The sequence below is a fragment of the Hemicordylus capensis genome, chromosome 3 (genome assembly GCF_027244095.1).
Source record: "Hemicordylus capensis ecotype Gifberg chromosome 3, rHemCap1.1.pri, whole genome shotgun sequence".
Taxonomy (NCBI): Eukaryota; Metazoa; Chordata; class Lepidosauria; order Squamata; family Cordylidae; genus Hemicordylus; species Hemicordylus capensis.
This window is the reverse complement of record NC_069659.1, coordinates 118141272-118163480: the sequence shown is the minus strand read 5'-3', so window position 1 is coordinate 118163480 and position 22209 is coordinate 118141272. Positions and strand designations below refer to the sequence as shown.

Genomic DNA, 22209 nt, shown 5'->3' with positions numbered 1-22209 from the left:
CTAGTTCACTGCAAACAGAGAGTCACAGAGCTCAGCTTGGCGCCCCCTTCAGGTAGGCACTGCCTGGCTCACCCATCCCTAAGGCCAATCCTTCCTAGGAATATGCCGGCTTCTGCAAGCATATAGCCTGGATCAAACAATAGTCTTTCAACTGGGAAACTGAGGGAATGCACATACACATGCTCAAATGTGTCCCTTGACCTGTAGCTCCATGAAAGATTGTATGCTGTTAAGAAACAGAGGGAGTTGTTAGGGCTTTCCTGGGAGTAATTCTTATTGAACACTGAGATACTTACCTTTGAATAAACATGCATAGGATTGCACTGTAACACAATAGCCACATTTGCACATACCATGAAACTGCAGTTAAACGGGGCAGAGTTTGGAACTCCATTACGTCCAAATGTGTGCAATCGTGGTTTCGTGTGGAAAGCGACCTGCGGTTTGCCTCGCCAAACTCCAATTTGAACTGAGGATGAGAATTGAAGGACACGAGTAATGCAAAGAAGATAACAGTAAGAACAAGTAAAAACAACAATACAAGAAAGCCCTTTATTCTTACTTAACAAGAATACTGTTTGCCCAAGCCGCCTACGGTGCACACACAACACTGCCTATGGGCAGCAACAATTATCAGCCATGGTAGGCGGAGAGGAAAGTGGGTGGTACTTTGGTGGAGAGAATAGCGCATGCAACCAGTGGTTTTTTTAATGTGGAAGACTGAGGTGTCTCCACAGGAAACTGCAAGAAACAGTAGGGAAAACTTGAGTGTTTACACAGCTCGCAATCACTTTGGATAAAATTAAGTGCGCAAATCCACCAATCCTACCACAACAAATCCTCTTGTTTAGAAAGGCTCAAAGAGTGAGAGTAAAATGACTACACTACAAATTATGGCAGTTCTATACTAGTCACTCTCATGCCCCTGCCATGAGAGGGAATTGTATATTGGGAATTATAGTCTAGTGCTGGTGCTAAGAATTGTGTAGAGTTTTCTCCTCCTTGCCTATACACAACTACAATTCCCAGGGTTTCTTAGGGAGAATTTGAACCTTTGGTTTATAGTAAGTTTTGCTGCCCTAACCTGAGGTTCGGCAGCAGCAGCGTTACATCCAAATGTGGACAGTGCCATAACTGTGGTTTTGTTTGCTTTCTGGAGCCACAATCATAAAGATGCTCCTGCGATCATGCCCTCTCTATGCCACTGCTCCTAGCACTTACCCTGCCCCTCCTGTCTCCAATCCAACAAAGCAGCTGCCTGGCAACTGGGACACCACCACATCCCATCCCAAGCTTCAAAGCCTGTCAAATGGCAAAATCACACAGGTGCATGCCTTCATCCAACTCTGTCCCTTGCTGCCCTCCTCCTGGCAATCAGGAGAGAAAGGGGATAGGATGTAAAGACAGGCACTAAGTGATTTGCTCCCCGAAAATGAAGTGGCAATGATGTATGTTCACAAGCTCACCTCTTCGAGATTGCAACACAGGTAGGGCAACAGCACTGACACGGAAACATATGGCAGGGCAGGGATACCTGGGGTGGGTTTAAAAGCCAGCCCTAACCAGGGATTCTTGAATGGTCAAGGTCTATTTTTGGTACAATGATGTTGGGAAAGGGGTGCCCAGCCCCTTCCCCTTGGGGGTACCTGTGAGGCCCCTAGTCTTACTCATGAGAAGGGCCAGGCAGCAGGACCAGCATTGCTCCAGTGAAAGAAGCGATGAGGATGGATGCTGATCTGGAGCAGACCACTCACTCAGGAGACCGTAAGGCTATGGGGATACCCCTTCACAACTCATGAGAAGAAACATCTGTGGAAACAGGGGTGTTGGGCAGAATCACTAATAATCTGTGACAACAATCCCTCTTCTTCCGCAGACTGCTCTCTCATAAGAGTATCGGGCCAGATGGCAGATGTACATTATCAGCTCAGAATCACTGCCAACCTTACTTTAAAAAACCCAACTCTTTCTTAAGATATTACTGTCAAAACCTAGCTTTTGGAACAAAACATAACTTTTAATGTGACATTTTGGGAAACATTCTGGAAGAAGACACTTAAATACATTGCCCTTTCCCCATAAAAGTGGCATGTCTCTTAAGATGCAGAATGGTAGAGCACAACTTGTCCTTAAAAAAGTAATCCTAAATATCAGCTTTGCTACAGGATCTATTTGAAAACATTAAGAAATAAAGGGTAAGCTTTCTGTGACCAATCATTATACTATGAAATGGCTGTTTCAAGTTCTCCAGAATGGTTAAACACTGATTCTGAGGTTATGCTTCATAGTGAAAAGGTCAGCGCAGCAAAAAGGACTGTATTTGTTTTCAGTATCTGGGAAAATAAAGAAATGCTTGACTAGAACAATAGCAGTAGTTATAGCAGTAGTTAAAAACAATGGTGTCACGCATGAAGTAAGAATGGAATGGGAGCAATCCATATGGAACATCCTGAAATATCAGTTCCTGTATCCAAGAACCTGAGGCTATACAGAGGCAGTCACAGTGAAACAAGCTCTGTGCTCATATACTCCTTCCTTCCTGCAATGTTCAAAGAAATAAACACAGTTGGAAAAATATTACTCATATTAAAGTTCATAGTCTACTATTATGTTGTTATCTTTGGTTTAACTATTTTTAGCCTACTCTCCTTAAGGAAAGTAAGCTTATGAGATCATCTGGGTGTGTGTGTGTGTGTGTGTGTGTGTATCAGTCCATATGCCCATGTGTGTGCCTCCACCCCACCCCCCATCAACTTTTAAATTCCTGGACCAATATGAACCAAATTGGGTACAGCTGTAGAGACACTTCAGCAGCATAGTTGGTGATGATGTCATCCACCCCAACTCAAGATGGCGGGCAGGTAAACACTTGAGGTGCAAGTGGGCTAACTTGTGAACTGCCTAACCGATTTGAACCAAATTTGCTACAGTTGTAGTGAGTTACATATAGGGACACTTCAGTGGTGTAGTTTGTAATGATATCATCCACCCTGATACAAGATGGCAGACTCGTGAACATTTGAGGCACAAGTGAGCTAACTTGTGGACTGCCTAACTGATAATTTGGTACAGTTGTAGTGAGTGACACAAAGGAACACCTCCAGAATAAATTAGTCATGACTATTTTGTCTCATTTATTTCAATGGTGCTTTGTCATTACTAACTTTATCTGGATCTTATCCAGTGGGTGCAAGAAATCTTATTAAATAACACACAGTTACCATTGGTATACAATTACCTAAGTATACCAAGAATCTTGTCAGTTAAATATCCTTTCATCTTAGAGCCCATTAATGCTGCTGAAGCATTAATTCTTCTATGATCATCTGGAAGTACAATTATAAATGTGGTTCCACATGGCACTTAATACAGTGCTAGATCTCAATTATAATTATGCAATGCTATTCCCATGGCAGTGACAAAAATGAGTGGTTGTGCTGATTTAGGATTATAGTCTTATAGTTGATAGCCTAAGAATGTTTACTCAGTTGTAAGTCCCATTCAGTGCAATGGCACTTCCTCTCTGGTGCTCAGGACTGAAGCCATCCTTGCATGGAAGGCATCTCCTCCTCCTTCTCCTCCTAACATTGATTCATGATGACACTTAAGCTAAGATCAAATGTAACAAGGGGCAGGGTGTGATGTGCCCATATCTTAATAATGTTTCCACAGAAATAAGTCACATTTGATGAAAAGGACTTGCTCCCTAGAACAGGAGTGACCAATCTGAGGCTCTTCAGCTGTTGTTGGACTACAACCCCCATCACCCCAGCTGCAATTTGGTTGGAATGATGGGAGCTGCAGTTCAGCAAGAGCTGGAGTAATTCTTACAGCTTAGAATTTCAGCAATCTTCTCCTTACCAGCTTGGTTTACAAGGGATGAGAAGGACAATGGTGCTGGTTGTGGTGACTGGAGGTTACTCCACCTACAGCAGTTGAATTGTGTTGCCGTGTCCAGGCACAGCACCAGAGGGAGATCCAGAAAAAGGGTATGCATTGTGTACTTCAAATTGTGTACTTCATTGTGTACTTCAGACACAGGGCTGGTGATGCAGTGCTCCTTCCTTCTCCTCCTTCCCCAGGAAGCATGGGTTGGCGGGCTGATTGCCTAAACATGAAATCCTCCAGCAAAGGCTGACTCAAGGTCCTTTACTTCTCCCGACTTGGTTTCAACACAGAGGAAGCTGCTCCTGCCTCTGCCCCTGCAAACCCAGCCGATCAGTCCAACCCTTCTAACACCCCATTGACTCTTCTGGTGCTTTTGCAATCAGAGCAATTACTGATCTTTGTTGTTGTTGTTGTTACTTATAATTATCAACATTGCAAAACTGTGACGTTGTACTTGTAAAATTCAGAAGTCAAAGAAAGCTGACCCACAGGTCTTTTTAGATGACAGGAAAAAGCATACTGAATTCTCAGAACTACACTGGCAATGATCCCAGACTAGCAATGTCCAAGTTCCAAGTAATGAACAGGAGGGGGGGGGTGCCCTTGCTGCAGAGCAGCAGGGGATGGATGAATAACTTTTCACCATTCTTATTTTTAAAAGGGGGGAAATATGGTCTGTATACCAGTGTGCACAGCCTCCAAGGGGAAACAGGATGTTTCATTGAACATATCACTGAAAATGATGTATTTAACTTTCCTGTGATAAAATAGTTGTTGTGGGTCATCAATCTGGATCAGGAAAAAAGGCCATGGCCCAATCTGTATCACAAAGCCTTGTGGTTGCTACTTACCAAAGAAGAATTAAGTATGCCATTTTCTATGACTCATTTAACACAAGGCATTTCACACAATACCATTTTGGAGTGGGTTGGAGGGTGAGAGAGTTTCTACCCCAGTAGCAGCAGACAAGCAGAATCTGAGGCTATTCTCACCAACAGTGGCTAAGGGAGTGAAGACCAATTTCTTTGGTCTCGGAGTCCGATAGCATGCCCATGACACTTTAAATGTATAATGCCTTAATGACAAACAGGTTGATGATATACAATGCCTTCAGGGGTACTGACCAAAATTCCAGCAAAATATTACCCTGTTTATCCCTTTTCTGGGATTTGATCCTCCTAAGTGGAGGGCTCCTGATCTCCACACTTGCTTCTTTTCCCGAGGCCATATCCTCCCAATGATTGCTGACTCAACTCAAGCCATTTCAGCCTATCACTGAGCTGCTCTCACAAGTAGCTAGCTGCTAGATACTCAGTTGAAAAATGCTGAATGGATTCCTCAAGAGGTTTGCCAGCTTTACAAGCCTCCTGAACACAGGCCACCCTGAGACAGACCTGAGCTTCCTCCAATCACCATGATATCATCCTATAAACAGAAAGCACCTGGTGGTACAACGGCCACCTGAGGTTCCAGAGATGAAACAATACTCATTTGTCTTTAAAGACATAAATGGGACTGTCAGGCTTCCGAAGGTATTCAGATTAACTGGTCTTCACACTTCTGCACCTAGAAGCTGGTTCAAGTACTGAATATTCCAGCATATGGTCATAGATTTTATGTTTTAGAACCCTGACTGACTTGAGATCTTTCAGAAGTGCTGGAGTCATGTTTCTCTTTTTTAGAGGGGGGGGGGAGTTCCTTCAGATAATCTGGAACAGCTGCTTTCAAAGTCTGAGTGACCTGAGTGGTAAAAGTTCCATTATTTCACCACTTTCTGCCCTATTTATGGTCCCTCCAACTTGATGCAAAAAGCTCCAACCAAATCGAATGGAGGGCATTACCTCATTCAAAAACCTTATATAAGGTCCAGTGTACAAAAATCTTAGCAAAGAAACTCAGCTACCAAAAAAGGGTCTAAAGCCTGCAGGTCTAGTATTGGCTGCTGAGGACATGTCACATGCTGTCTTCGAGTTGGAGGCCTTTTGGCTTGAGTGTCCTGAGTGTATGGATCCAAAAATTCTTTCTTGCTTTCAATTTCACTGCAGTGATTGACAATCAGATAGTTTGTGTTCATCTGTGATAAAATATTTGGCTACTGGTTGGCCTAATGTTTTGGTTATAATTGCAGATTTGAAGCGGAAGCATGTATGTAGGTCATTTGTTGTCTTACTCACATATTGAATATTGCATCCTGGCACTCAGTCAAGTAGATCATATTACAGAAGCTAAGAGCACAATTAAATACTAAGGGGCAGTATCCAGGCTATATTATTCGACAGAAATTATGACTAAGTCACACTGAAGTTAATGCAACAAGTTAGTCGTGACTAACTTGTCTAATAGATTTCAATGGTGCTTGGTCATGATTAACTGGTCTGGCTGCTGTTTTAGCTATATAAATGTAGATCCAATTTTAGCTCCAATTGTAATTGGGTTCATTTCAGGTATTTATAAAGGCCACCACACATTACACATGTTCTATATGGGAAGCACTGTCTGTTAGGACAAAGCCTGTGAGCAGATTATCAGATGAGATTATTGCATATGTTAGTATTTCACAGCGAGTACACCAAATGTATGTCTTCGGAAAAAGTCATGGCCACTCCCAAGTTCCCAGTTTATGTACATGGAGTGAAGTGCATGAGTGTGGGATTCTTACTCATTACTTTCCAGGTGTGGGTTTCACACTATTTTCAACAGGTGGAATTAGAAAAATGTAGCATATGAAGTAGCCAGCCTTATCTAGGTGGCAGCCATTATGGTCTAGCTTGATAAAAGATTGGTGTAGATTAGAGAAGTGCAAGTGAATCAGGTATTTATCTGTGTGATTTCCTGTCTAGCTAGGGACGCATATAGAGTCTTTAGCTGCACTGGGGCGGGGGTTGTATTTAGCCACCTGAGGTTCTGATATGTGGTGCCCTTGACAATTTTTCAGTATGATCTAAAATGAAATACTGTCCATCTCAATTAAGTGAGATGTTTTCCAGAAAAAAACACATATTTTAAAAATATTCCAAAGCTACGACTGCAAGGAAACAGGAGACCATGGAAAGGTCATCCGGAACATTAATCAATCAAAAATAACAAACTAACCCCATTTGGCTCATTATCATGGAATTATTACACATTATCTGATGTGATGGAAAGGAAAATAATAGTTCCTGTTCCTGAGAGCTCTTTCCCCCACTGCAATCATCAAACTGGTCTGTTTTGTTTAGTTTCCCCCCCCTAGGAGATTCGTTCCACACAGTAATTTTATTTACTATTCAAGGCATTTCAGTGGATAAAAACAGGAACATCAAATCTCAAAAAGCTTAAAAGCAAAAGATTGTTTGAAATTGGGCTATGGGAATGGGGATTATCTCTTTCATTCTTGAATGTAGATCTAAACATAAAAATCACCACAGTCTGCTTTCTCTCTAGTTTTTGAGATAACTAATTTCTGTTTCTCTAGACAGGAAGACAAAGAGGAAGACAGCTTTTAGATTCAAAATGAAATGCATATACCAAGACTGTGTTGTCCTGATGTACATTCAAATCAAGGGCGTATCTAGGGTAGGGCAGGCAGGGCACATGCCCCGGGCACCACTTGAAGGGGGTGCCATTTTTTAAAATGAAAAAAAAAATTAATGGCTAGCGAAAACAAAATGGCCCCCACGCAAGCTCAAATGGCCTCTGCAAGGCCGTAGTATCTGGGAAAAATCAAATTCTCCATTTAAAAAAAAAAAACTTATGTAATAGTGATGCTACAATGCATAGTAGAGAATTACACAGGCACTTCTGTTTAGTTTTTCAAGTACACCTCCACATAGTATTTGGGTATTTCATGAGCCCCAGCATACTGAAATTTGTAGTTTTTGAGCATTTTTTGGTCTGGCTACGTCCACTGCTAAATAGTTTTTGAAATATTAAAAGATTAATGAGCTTGACTTGTATTTTTGAGCTGATATTATGGTAAAGTTATCTGAAAGATGGGTGTCAGATGTTTGGACAGGGGGCACAATTTCAGTGCTTGCCCTAGGCGCTATTTTCCCTAGATACGCCTCTGATTCAAATGGAATAAATATGGGAGGGGGGACACACACCAGTTTTTAAGTTGAGGGGGGAAAGCCTATCATTGTTTGTAAACTTCAGCCCTAGATATTTTTAATCTGCGGTGGGGGCAGGTTCAGCCCATATGGCAAAAGCCAAATTGCTGGTCCCCCAAGTTTTGGCAGCAAGTCCAGCTTCTGCGGGTGGGGATGATATGCCGACATTGGTTGTGTCATCCAAACCTGCTAATGTTTGCATATTCAGCCCTATTTATGGTTCCATTTGTAACCAAATCTTGGTAACAAATGTTGACATTGGAACTGTAAGTAGGGCAGATTATGCCAACGCTCGAAAATTCTGATGGCACAACCAATGTCAGCATATCACACATAACCCTGGAAGTAGGACTCACCAGCCAAACTCCAGAAACTGGAGGTTTGGCTTTTTGCGTATCATATGAACCCATCCTTAGTACTTTACATTAGGAATGTGCACAAAACCGGTTTGCCTGGTTCAGTTCGAATTCGAACCGGGTTCAAACCAGGAGGGGGCGGTACAGTTTTGGTTTTGCTTGAACACCCCCAGTTTGGTTTGAGTTCAAACCTTCAAAAGTGGGTGAGGTGGTCGCTGGCACATATGGGTTCCTACCACCCCAAACCCAAAGCAATCGGACACTCATACGCTTTTTTATGAATGTTTGAATTTTATTTTTATTTTTTCTCATAGGGTATAATGGGACTCAAACCAGCCCATCATACCCTATTGTGGAACACCCATGGGTTCCAACAACTACTCAAACCCTGAAGCAATCGAACACTCTTATGATTTTTTATGAATATTTGAAATATTTTTAATTTTTCTCATAGGTATAATGGGACCCAAACCAGCCCATTATCCCCTATTGTGGGGCACCTAGCAGCACAAAAGTGGGGTGGGTGGTAGGCACCCACGGGTGCCTACCACCCACAAAACCCCAAGGCAACCGGACACTCCTCCAATTATTGGTGAATTTTAAAAGTATTTTTGAATTCCTCATAGGGAATAATGAGGATTGCAGCAAATGTATAGCTTCACGTCGGTGGGAAAGGGGTGGCCTAGAGTGGAGTGTGGTGGGTGGTAGTTCCCAAGGGGGGCAAGGAAGCTATCAGAATGATTTGAAAGGAATTGGGCAAAGGGGTGATTTTTAAGTGATTTTTGAAGTTTACGCATCTTTAAGGTTTTTCTCCATAGGGAAGAATGGAGGTTTCAGCAGCCCCATAACTGCACCTGGGGAGTGCTGGGGTGGCCCAGAGCGAGTGGTGGTGTAGTGCACAGAGGGTGCCAACCATCCCCAAGGGTTGCTAACCCGTGGGGTACTGGATTTTGTTGTCTCTAAGGTGTTCTGAGTGTAGATTCTCTGGTAGCATATGAGATTTTCAATGACAAACCATGAATCCACTCTCATTTGCTAGAAGGGGAATTGTATAATGGATTACAGTTCTCTGTGCCTGTTTTCTGCCTAGAAGATATGGAATGGATATGGAATGTTCACAAAGGCTGAATAGGAATACAATATGTATCCATTTGAGATGTTAATTAAAAGTGTAGCTGCTATAGCTGAATGTATAAGTATTTCATAAAACAGTGTAACCTTAACCCTATACATGTATGGTTACTCAGTTGACCACTCTAAGGCAGTGGTGCAGCTAGGTAATTTTGGACCCTGGACCTAATTAGCTTACAGCCTTCACACAAACACACCACAAAATAAGCACCCTTTCCGTACATATACATTTCACCACAGGTCTGGGCCAGAGTGCATTTTTTTTTGGGGGGGGGGAGAATAAACAACCCCCAAAGGATCCATACATTTTCTTGATCACTCACTACAAACCCCACAGATCAAGACCAGAGTGCAGTTGCCAAAAAGAGAAAGAAAACAACAACAACAACAACAACAACGCAGGCCTCCATGGATTCACATAGCTTCTTAACCATTCACAAACTAACTGAGACACATGTGTCCCTTGCTCCACAGTTCAAATACAAATCCAACTTGGACATACAGTGCATTTGTAAGGGAGGGGATTAAAACCACAACACATGCCCCTAGTTTCACAGTTCTCATGCAGACCTTTTAGATATGAGCATCAACTTGAGCATAGTGCATGTGTAAAAAAAGGTTTGTTTATTCAGATGTAACAGTTAGTTCCATATTCGCTATGGATAGAGATAACTTTTTCTGGCAGCTTTACTGCAGTAGGGGGAATCATTAAAAATCACAGGATTGACCAATTTCCTTCAAATAAAAATACACAGAGTCCTGCCATCTTGGACTGCATGTGTGCCCAATTTCAGACCTCTAAGCCCAGCCATTCCAGAAATATAAAAGTGGGTGAAAAGTGGGGAAAGGCAATGGGCAGATTCCTCCACATGGGGGTGGAATGATGGTCTGGGAGGGGATTTCCATTCCAGAAGATTTTGTAATTTTCTGCCCTGAAATACTTATAAGACCTTTGGGGGGGGGGGAGAGTTTTTTAAAAAACAAAACAAACAAAAAATCATTGAAAATCAACAGATCAACTTAGCTGCTTCAAAATCAATACAGAGAGTCCCAAGAACCTACCCTACATCTATGCCAAATTTCAGAGCTCAAGACCAAGCCATTCTGGAAATATAGAAGGGACCTTCTTTTCCCTTGGGAAAAATCACAGGGCCCTCTAGGAGAGTAGGCACATGGACCTGGGCCCCCACGTCCATGCCTAATGGCACCCCTGCTCTAAAGGAATGAGCCAATTCAGTCTTTGTCTGACAGCTTGCTTCACCCTTGTTCAAGCGCCATATACAAAATATACAAAAAACATAAAACAAAAATAAGTACAACAAATATATATTTGTGATTAATTAAAACAGAATGACAAATAATAATGAATACTGTTAATATAAGTTGTACATACACACTGAATGTAAGAGGTAAGTTGATAAATGTGAAACTTCAGACCATATATTGTTGCCTGGCTGGCACAATAAGTCCTAGTGGTCATATTTCATTAAGAGGCATTGGTAGCATGAGGGAAATCCACTAGTACAAGATGGAGAAGAAGAACAGAGTTAGTGAATGAAGGAACTCACACTCCCTATTATATTTACAGTTCTGTGATCACATAGCATATATTGAAGAAATCTATGGAGTCTCAAGAGCACTTTTATTTCTGGACAACTCACTAGTTTTACATTATGAGTGAATGTGATAAATAACTAAATGGAACTATGTGCTAGCTAGGCAAACTCTGTGCCATGGGCACAAATTCCTGGCATACAATAGTGCTACAGTTACCATGAGGTATAAAGAGTAACCACAATGAATACCTACCTTATTGAGACTCTCTTGCTCCCCTGTGAAATCCATTTGCCTCCCCTGCCCCAGTGAAATCTGGACTGGTGCTCCTGTTTAATTATTCTGTCACCATCCCTATCCCCCCCCCGCCCCCCAAAAATACTGTTTTCAGTTAATTTGTATTATTTAATTATACCATACCTCTTTCAAGCAAGAAACAAACATGTAAACATATGGCTATTACGTTATTCAGCTCCTTGTTTTCCATCCTGTCCAGCATCTCCAGCTCCTTCTCTGATATTTCTACCTAGATTACTCCAGTTCAGTTTAAGCTGCTGATCTTCCAGATTCTTGTGGCTGGTGTTCTGCTGCTATGATTTGTATTTGACAGACTGGAATGATAGATTTCCACAGCCCTTTCTGGAAGAGAGAGGGAGGAATACTAACTCCAAGTTCACATTTTTGATTCATCTCTTTTCTTTAATTAAGTACCTCCCAATAAGGATTTTCAAAAAATCATATGATTACTGATGAATTCATTAATTGTGCTTAGGAAATCTGTGCCCATGGTTTTCACAGAACCAGATTGATTATGGAGATGATGATGATTTCTTGCCAGATTGAATTGATGCCAGATGGACTCCCTCCTCCCAGTGAGAAATCTGTGGGCAGAAAATCCCAAGAGAGATGTCTGACAGAATTTCTCACAGAATGTTCTGCACAGAAGCAGAGATGATCATAACTGTGTGAGCAGAAATGATATACAGTATAAACTACAGAGATCTATTTGGTGGGAGACGAGTCACTTCTCTCTTTCTCTTTTTAATCTGACATAAATTATACTTTCTTAAGTTTCATATCTATTCTGACAGTAGTAATAACCACCAGTGGTATAGTATCTGCCTTGTTAATTATAGTTGGGAACATATATAAACAAACTGCTACCATAATTATAAGCAGTAGATATATGTGTGATTTGGTGTATGTGTGAGTACTAACCACTAGTATGAGAGTTGCTCCATATACACAACCAAATGCCACCAATATTAAATAAGCTTATGGTATTGATTCTTGTTCCCAGAATATGGGAAACTCCTATATTGGGCAGCAGCGATATAGGAAGGTCCTGAAAGGCATCATCTCATATTGTGCAGGAGATGGCAATGATAAACCACGCATTCTACCAAGAAAACCACATAGTTCTGTGGTCGCCAGGAGTTGACACCGATTTGACAGCACAACCTAACCAACCATTGAGCCGGGTCTCACAATCCATGATTGCCGGCTCTGTGACGGAGCCAGCAGGGGCTGGGGAGCTCAGGGGTCGCATGGCCCCCAGAAGCCCCAGTATGCCTTGCGTGAGTGCGCAGGGCATACTGGGGAGACCCCCGGAGCCAGGAGGTGGCTTTTCGTCTCCCCTCTGGGGGTCTACTTGTGAGTAGGCATGGCGCAAAGCCACACTGCGGCTATTCATGATCCAGAAAGCCAGGTTTGCAGTCCGCTCGCTCCGCAAACCTGGTTTGGGGGCAGGGGTTCTTGAGCGGGTTACTCGCTCTAGAACCACTGGGCTCGCAGCTTAGCCCGGTGGTTCTGATGATCGGGAAAACTCAGGCTAGGCTTTCCTAGCCCGATTTTTCCTGATCATCAGAATAGCCCCATTGATTCTTGTAGGGGAAATGCAAATTTCAAGTTATATTGAAATTTAATAATCCTCATGGCTGTTGCCCAATTTGGCTTGATATTAACACAGACAGGGATAATTCAGTCCTTTCACACAACATTCAAATAAAGGATAAATTTGAATTTTTTTGCATGTTGTCTTTTTCTTTACAGTAAAGCAGTTAGTGAAAATCTAAATGGAGGACAGAAATACTGCTGGCTGGCTGTTTCCACCAACCCTGAATGCTGCAGGAGGGGAAGGAAGAGGAAGAGAAAGTACTTAAGCAGGAAGCCTGGACCATTCCAGGAACTGCCCAGTAGAACCTGAGCCAAAAGAGCAGGGACTTGTCATGAGGCATGGACCAACAGGGGAGCTATCCAACAAGACTAGGCAAGGGAGTTTCCTGATGGAGCTGTTGCACCAACTGTTAGGCACTGACTGAATGGTATTAGTGGCTCTGGCTGCTCTGCCTCTTCCTGGGTATAAGCAAAGTCTTAATCTGGAACATATACAGTCCCAGTGCTTCTCTCTTTCTCCCAAGTAGGACTGATGTGGGGAGGCCTTGGACATAGCTTGTTATAAGCTTTGGCCCATGTTCACCACTGCTCCAGAGGTTCTGAAGATAATAAGTAAGGGTCTACAATGGGGTGAGAATCTCTAAGGGGGCATCCACCGGGTCCTTTGCTATCTCAAAGGGTGTCATCTGTGGTCAGCCTCCAGTTGTCCTCAGAGGTGGTTGACTTCCTAGGACACCAGTCTATGCTTGGTGTGGCAGTAGGTTGCTGTTCCTCCGCTTTGGAAAAAGTCTCATCAGGTCTGGGCATAGCTGGGTCCTGACACGAGGGTGTGGTGGGCCCCTCAGGCTTTCTCAGCAAAGAGCTATAGGCTGCTTCCAAACAGATGATCTTCACTCTCATATGAAAAAGCACCAATAACTTGATCAGGGGTGATTGGGACCCAGATTAGGTCCTTGACCAAACAATGCATTCGCCCTGCAGTCCCAATCTGACGAGAACCATGGTCAGAGTCCTGGCTGCTGGGATTCAATACGAACTGTTTAAACTGTGTACTTTTGGCAGGCAAGAACTGACCCCCAAGAGGATCCATATGTGAAGTCTGTTTCTGCACATAAGTCACACACAGGTATGAGGCAAAGGTATCTTGGTATAATCTGTACATTTACAAATGTATATGTTGAGAATGATAATCTTGTTGGGAATTCTCTCTGGTAAGAGAATCCCTTTTTCATTATAGCAGAGTGCACAGAGGCACAACACAGCAGAATTTGGTTAGGCATGCATGTATGCTGAGAGTAAAGTAACTTGGAGCCAGTTCATAATTTCAAATATATATATATATATATAGAGAGAGAGAGAGAGAGAGAGAGAGAGCGAGAGAGAGAGAGAGAGAGGAGAGAGAGAGAGAGAGCATTTATTAGAGAACTCCATTCTAGATAGGGAAGTGAGGAGTTAGGATCTCTAATCTATCTATCTAGCTGGATGCAGATGGATTCTGCATCTCTGCACACATGGTGCAGGGAGAGGAGCTTGCACATTGCAAGGTAGAAGGAACAGGAAGAGAAGGGAGAGAAGGAAGTGGCTGGAAGGAAGGAAGTCCCTAAGATTAGCAATCTACATATCAAAGGGATAGTGTCAGAGAAGTAGAGAAGGGGTGACCAGTGTCTTGACCCTCTAGCCCTCTGACTCACTAGTCTGTCCTCCACTGTCACTGAGACAAGAGACAGTGCATAGTCCTTCACTTCCAACAAATCTTACACCAGGAAGCACAGGAACATTCAAGACAGAAGCATTTCAGTCAATGGAGTCCAAGGGCCAAACTCGATCTGATGAGAACAGCAATTTTATTTATTTTAATTATTTTAATAAATTTTATTTATTTTATTTTATTTATTTTTATATTTTATTTATTTTTATTTATTTTACCTGCAGCTGGTGGGCCAATGTGCAGTGGGGAAAAATAGCTGGAAGGGAAAGTGCTAAGCAGCTGCTCCTCTTTCCCCCACTTGCCACTCTTATGCTGAAACTTGCAGCCTCAGAGGCTGCTTTTTGTTAAACACAGCAAATGTCATAGGGGAAATATATATAGATACACAACAACAACAACAATAATATCACAGATCTCTCATGTAGAATCTAGCTTAGCTCATCATTATCCAGGGATATCCCCCTCCATGGAAATTCTCCAAGCCAGCATTTCTATCTTTGAATACGTTACCTGAATTACTGCTTTGCACAGAGCTGTTTGCATCCTCTGAGAATCACTGCTTGTCAACTGTGGTGACAGAACACAACAAATATTCATGATGCTCTTAACAAGTGATGATGTATGCTGGGGATCTGCAAGACTGACACTATACTTCGAGGATCTGCAACTTGTGGCTCTTTACCATATTGTATATACAGCTTTCTGGGGAATACCATCCAGCTCCCAGTTCAGAATAACTGAGGGATGGTATATTAAGGGTGCGGGGAAAGGGAGAAGCAGGGAGGGAGGGAGGGAGAGAGAATGCATTCATTCATGCATGCATGCATTATGGGTGTTTCCACCATAATGTCACTGCAAGATCTCACACTGCTCCAATCATCTTCACATGTCTAGCACAGGGAAAATTGACAACTCTCCTGATCTGTCAATATAGCCTATCCCCTGTGAGGCATGTTACTTTAAATCTCCTTGAACTCAATGTATGTGAGACCAAAAGGCACCCCAGTTCAACAGGAGATCTCACCTGCTCATTGGGTTGAGGGCTGTCATCCTGCCCACGTAGAATCACGCTGATTGGAAGGTGAGGTGCCCCTCCCTTCAGGTGCTCTTTCCTGGAAGGATACTTTAAAAGTTGTCTGTTTTCCTATATGCTTTGTCAGCTACTTTCCCACCTATGTGCTGTACCACATTGACACAGATGCTTACCTGTAACTCAACTAGACTGTTAGATTAAGTATTAAGAGTTAGACAAGACCTTCATGGTTTTTTTTCCTAATACCTACCTGCTTTCCCTTACCCTCAAAGCCTTGTTCCTGTAGCTTAATAAAACCAGCTTTTATAAAGAAAGATCTAATGGTTTAGGAAGCTCTGGGGCTTTGGCCTTCTGCATGTCCAGCTGCTTGTCCAGCTACTTGCTCATGAATAATCCTATCATGGGTTGAACTTGGCCTGGCTTCTGCTCTGTGAAGAAAGAGGATATCAGCCAAGAATTGGTTAAGGGACCCCTGAACTTAGGCTTACTCTCAAAAAGAGAATGGTGGTAGTCTACTGAGGGTGGACTGAGACCTGGGTGCATAATTTAGGCACATAAAACCTCCACTCTGTTCTTTCACAGAGGGAGTGGTGGTAGGCAGTGGGATTTGCAACAGCCCACTTAGAGCAATGGAATGGCATCCTTGAACCATGACCCTCCATCTCCTCTCAAAATGGGCTGCCAGTAAAATATGTTGCAGACCAGACATGTCCACATTTTCCCCTCCACAGAGATTATTTCAGTGTAGGAACTGTGAACTATCCAATAAAGTTGGCACAAGCTAGATACAATCTCATAAACACCAATTAAATTGGCTGCATACAAGATCAAGACTAGGTAGGCTGTAAAATACATTAAGACATAAAAGCAAAACATCTCAGTCTTATCTATGAAAGCACATGGCCTCTCATAGCTGCTGATTCAGTTTTTCCATTATTTTAAGGACTTGGCTATTTAGTATGCATCCTGAGAGAATAGCCTTCTGTTTAGGAACATTCCCTAGTGTGCTGGCAGAAACCCAAATAAGATATCAGATATGAAGTATTCTGCAATTTATTGCAAATTGTTTCTTCTAAGGGCCCAACTACATGTTACGCACAGCCCTGCGTATCTTTTTAAAAACTGAAAGCTGTCTCCAGGTGTGTGAATTTTATTGGAGGACTGGAGAGGGAGGGTCTGTATTCACTTTTCTGTTCAAATTCACCTCTCAAGGAGTTTTTTGCCCCATAGATAAAAATATATGGGCACCTAGTAGGTACCTCTCAGGTGCTTCACTGACATTCCAAAAAACATTTTCATCTCACTAAGGCTGTTTGTTCAGTCGGGAGAGCCCCTGTACTGGGGAAGGCATCACAGTTCTTGTTGAATGAAATGCATGAGATCACAATAAATCCTTCTGGATCAAATCAAAGATCCATGTAGTGCAGCATCTTTTTTCTCACAGTGCCCCACCAGATGCTTCCAGGAAGTCCACAAGCAACAATGATAGAATCAAGGCCTTTTAAAGGCCTTTTAAAGTGGGAAATGATTGTTTCACTCTTGTACAGCTCTTCCAGTTAGGAGAATCTTCCTAATTCCCAGGTCTCTAGCCAGCCTAAAAGTTCAGGTTGGGCTGGTGCTGCTGCAGTAGCATACTAATCCAACCCAGAAGAAGTGAACAGAACTTGATAGAAGTTAGAAATCTTAAATGCAGGAAAGCATGGACTTTAGAAAAAGATTATTTTTCCCCATAAAAAAGCATAGTTGGTGTGAGCTGTTTCTGTGAACTTCTCTGCACTCTGTCCTCAGGAAGCTGTACACACTGGCCACATTTGCTTGTAACATGAAACTGGAGGTAAATGAGGCAGAGGTTGGAACTCCGTTATGCCCCAAATGCTTGAAACTGCAGTTTTGCGGCAAAAGCAACCTGTGATTTAACTCATCAAATTCCAATTTGAACCTTCAGTTTGTAGTGAGTTTTGCCGCTGTAACCTAGGGGTTTTTTTTGGCTGAAGTGTTACGTCTGAACATGGATGGTGCCATGACTGCACTTTTGTTCACTTTATGGAACAAACTATCCAGACTACAGTTGGATGAATGTCTGTGATGTGATTCATGGTTAGAAGAATTAACTGTGGGTCCGGCGAATTCTGGTTTCACATTAAAAATGCGGCCAAAGCCTGCCTCACAGCAACAACAGGGTAAAGCTGCAGGTTAGTTGGCCCTATAAAGACATTTTGCATCCTGGGGCAATTATATTCACTCACTGAATTAACAAAAGTCTACAGAAATAGCCATTCAAAACCAACGTCTTTAATAAATTCAATAAATATTCACATAGTTGAAACAGTGAGCTGCTTTCTTTAAGTAACTACTTTCTTTTCAGAATCTGTCTCTCACCTTTACATGCAATTAGAATGTAAAGTGGTGCAGATCATCACCAGTGAAGACCAACATAAACATCCTGCCTTAGGCAACAGACTGGAGCAGGGGCATAGCAAGGTTGGAGTGGGCCCAGAGACAAGATTTTAAAATGCCCCCCACCCTCACTGAAGCTCAGCTCATGAAGTAAAGAAATCTTAAATGAGGCTGAATAGTAGTAACAAAAAGCATAGTAAAATTTTACACACACACACACACACACACACACACACACACACACACCCTATGTGCCACAATAGAACATCATCCTAAATTATTTTTTTAAAGGTTTTGTAAATTGTGGACGATGCAATGGTACTAGAGAAAGACATGCTGTTCTGGTAGCTCCAGTTCTTAACACTCACATCAATTTCGGAGGATGAATACAACTGAAGGAAGCCCAGACAGGTGTGCAGCTGGGGGAGTCAATCATGTGACTTGCCTCTGCCCGCCCCACCCCCAAGGCAGTGGGCCCCTAGACAACTGTCTCCCCTTGCCCTATTATAGTTACGCCCCTGGACTGGAGGAAGAATTCTCCAGATTCCTGCTGCAGCAGGTCAGGTCTTGCCTCAGAGTAAGAGAAAGGCATGACCTGAGTTTCTGACATAGGGGCCAGATGCTAGAGTCTATTTTTGGGTCCTGAAACAAATTTAGGGGGCAAAGTGAGCCAGAAAAACCTTGTGGGGGGGATGAAAATTTGGGAAGGGCTGGGTCCATCTTGGCCCAAGCCTGGCCACAGGCCTGCTAATTCCTTGTCTAAATACACTTCTTTGCAATTTCAATCCAGTCATTCTAGTCCTGTTCTCAGTAGCAACAGATAACAGATCTGTTCCTTCTTTTACGTGACAGTCCTTCAGATAGTGGAAGATGGCTATCTTATCTCCCTTAGTCTTCTCTTCTCCAAACGAAACATACCCAGCTCCTTCATATGGAGGATGTGAAAGGAAAAAAAAACAGGAAGAACAGGAATGGTGGAACAATGGTAAAATGGTGGAACAATGGTAAAACAGGAAGAACATCACAATGGTAGAACAATGGTAGAATCCTTCCCTAACCCTCTTGGTTTTTTGAACTGAGGAACAGTTTGGGAAGATAAGATGAAAGAGAGGCACAAGGGTACAATTCTGTCTCTCCTTCTTTTTGAGCTTTTAAAGAAACCTAGATGAGATGGAGAGAAAAGTTTGGCAGCTGAAGAGTTGGACACATCTTTCGCGGGAGGTGGGTGGGCAGGGCAGATTCAGCCTGGGAGCTGCCAGTGTCCAATCACAGTTTTGGAAGCAGGACACATTCAGCAGTACAGACAGAGGATGCACCAGATAAGAAATATATTCCAGCTCCTCAGAAAAATGTGACTGAGAGGATGTTTAATAAACATATGAGATTTGGGTACAAAACATATGCTACAGTATCTGCTTCTTTCAGAGACATTTAAAATTTGTATTTAAATATTCCCTCCAAATATGAAGAAATCTCAGTAGGGCTTTTAAAAGCAGTTTTAGAACAGCCATTTAAGAACTTATCAAATAAACTTGCTGCCATTGCTAGCATTTCCCATACGGACACACAATGAGATGTATTGAGGTCTTTCACACTACCTCACTGGGGAGGGAGGGCAGGCTGCAGGGAAGGCAGGAGCACACCTGGCTTCCCCAGCAGATGAGCGGCCACTGTCCATCTCTTCACAGCACCATGTGCCCACAGAAGCAGTGGTGCAGTGGAAGGAGACACGGAGAGCAGGAGGACTTCCCATCCCATGGTATCCCGGGGCATGAGCGCGGTGGCTGCTCTCATAACAACAGCCCTGCTGGATCAGGCCCAAGGCCCATCTAGTCCAGCATCCTGTTTCGCACAATGGCCCACCAGATGCCGCTGGAAGCCACAGGCAGGAGTTAATGGCTTGCCCTCTCTTCTGCTGTCACTCCCCTGCAACTGGTACTCAGAGGCATCCTGCCTTTGAGGCTGGAGTGGCCTATAGCCCTCCGACTAGTAGCCATTGATAGACCTCTCCTCCATGGAGTTATCCAAACCCTTCTTAAAGCCATCCAGGTTGTTGGCTGTCACCACATCTTGTGGCAGAGAATTCCACAAGTGGATTATGCTTTGTGTGCAAAAGTACTTCTGTTTGTTGGTCCTAGATTTCCGGTAATCAATTTCATGGAATGACCCCTGGTTCTAGGGTTATGTGAGAGGGAGAAGAATTTTTCTCTATCCACTTTCTCCGCACCATGCATGATTTTATAGACCTCTATCATGTCTCCCTGCAGCAGTCATCTTTTTTCTAAACTAAAAAGCCCCAGGTGTCGTAGTCTTGCCTCATAAGAAAGGTGCTCTAGGCCCTTGATCATCTTGGTTGCCCTCTTCTGCACCTTTTCCAGTTCTACAATGTCCTTTAGAGCTGCTGCTCTAAATGTCATTAGATGTCATTAGAGCTGCTGCTGCGCTTGGCACAGCTGCTTCTGGAAATGGTGGTGGGTCGGGGTGTACGTTTAACCTGGCAGTTGCGCAGACTATCACTGGCCAAGGTTAAGCAAACCACAGGTTCACTTAACCTTGGCTAAATGCTGGGTTAAAAGGTGGGACTTGGCGCGGGGGCAGCACTGGGAACAACATCGCTTCTGGCATTTCAAATGTGCAGCCTAACATAGGCTGGGCTGCCCTAGCCTGGGTTAGGTTGCACGTGTGAATACCCTTATTTAGTGGCATGTGAAAACTGGAAAAGACTTGCCACCAGATGGTTATGCTCCTCATTGTAGCCAGTTGCTTATAAACAGTGACAATAAATTCCTAAATAACTGTCTAAAAGTGGCATTATTTTTCCAAAATTATTTTTCCCCCTTGTATGTTCTGTTATATAATTTCCATTGTAATTAGTCTAGTTACTAATTACTATTCTAGTTACTAATCTAGTTTGTAATAATTTGTCTAATCTTTAGCCTTTGATTTAGCTACTGCATCATTTGAAGATTCCTTGATCTGAATCAATTTTTTTGGAAGAAATAAGTTTGAGAGTATCCCAGGTGTTGTTCACCTCTTTGTAAAGCCTTGAGAAGGTTAAGCATACTAGGAGTGGTCAGTTCAGTGCTACTTTAAAGTGGATGTGAGATTTGCTATGTAGATTCTGCAAATGTGATAGCTGAAAGCTAGAACCAAGGTATCAGGTCCAAAATGTATCAATCTAACATTTGGAAAAATCCAAAATATTCATCCATATTTCATCCAAAATATTAAACACAAGCAAATATGAAACAATGACAGCATGTCAGTTCTTCGTTTTGGATTGATGTTCAATGTCTGTAGTATGTATTTCTTCAATGAATTAATAAAAATGTATCCCACTTTTCTTATAAAATCCGCAAAGCAATTGATGCTAAAATAACAAATAACAATCCTTAATAATAACAATAGAGAAACAACAGTAACATTAGAAAAACAACCTCAGCCTTAAAAATCAAACCAGCAATAACAATAAAACAGACAGCAGAGTTGGGGTGGGGGAAGGATCTGTTCCTCCATATTGGCTTGTTGGCCATAAGAGCAGCTGGCTTTAGGTAGCTGAGGCTTTGGGTATGATGGTTTATTCAACCATCGTCATCATCATCATCATCATCATGTTTAGTCCACTTCTGGGCCAAAGTTTTATCATTCTATTTGAAATTCAGAATTATCTGAAGAGAAAGTAAAGCATCTATTACTATTTCTTTGTTCTAACCTATATTCCCAGGAATATGTGTATTGATTTATATGGCATGCCAGAAACAGGATACAAAATTATGCAACAACAATTAATTCTTTGGAATTTAGGTCTGAAATTGATGCCTTGGTTTTGCATGTATGTTTGCTCCTCAGTTGAAAATTGTGTACAGAAGGAACACAGTGGGGAATCCTTGTGGTCAATAATGAATTGAATTGGTTAATCAATTATATCCAGGGAGCTTAAGGTGGTGAACATGGTTCTTGCTTCCTCGTGCATATTTTATTCTCATAATAACCTTGTGGGATAAGTAGGCTGAAATATAATAGTGAATGATCTAAGGACATGCAGTGGGCTTCATCATGGCTTGGGGAGGATTTGAACTGGGTATTTCCAGGCCTAATCTGACACTCTGAAACAAGATGAAGTTGTTTTATACAGTTCAGAGTACGGAAATGAGTTAC

At 42.4% G+C, this 22209-nt stretch overlaps 1 long non-coding RNA gene across 3 annotated transcripts in view; it reads right to left on the bottom strand.

The window, feature by feature from the left end:
- Nucleotides 1–22209, bottom strand: part of LOC128351192 (uncharacterized) — a 38203-nt gene that overhangs the window by 4553 nt on the left and 11441 nt on the right. For 2 of the 3 annotated variants that reach the window (XR_008319630.1, XR_008319631.1), the window contains exons 2-4: nt 11438–11656; nt 10857–10981; nt 354–469 (exon numbers count right to left, since the gene is read on the bottom strand). This is a non-coding gene — a long non-coding RNA (uncharacterized LOC128351192). Of the gene's footprint in view, nt 1–353; nt 470–10856; nt 10982–11437; nt 11657–15131; nt 15192–22209 lie in introns of those variants that run through there. The other variant, XR_008319632.1, reaches the window with a different exon arrangement.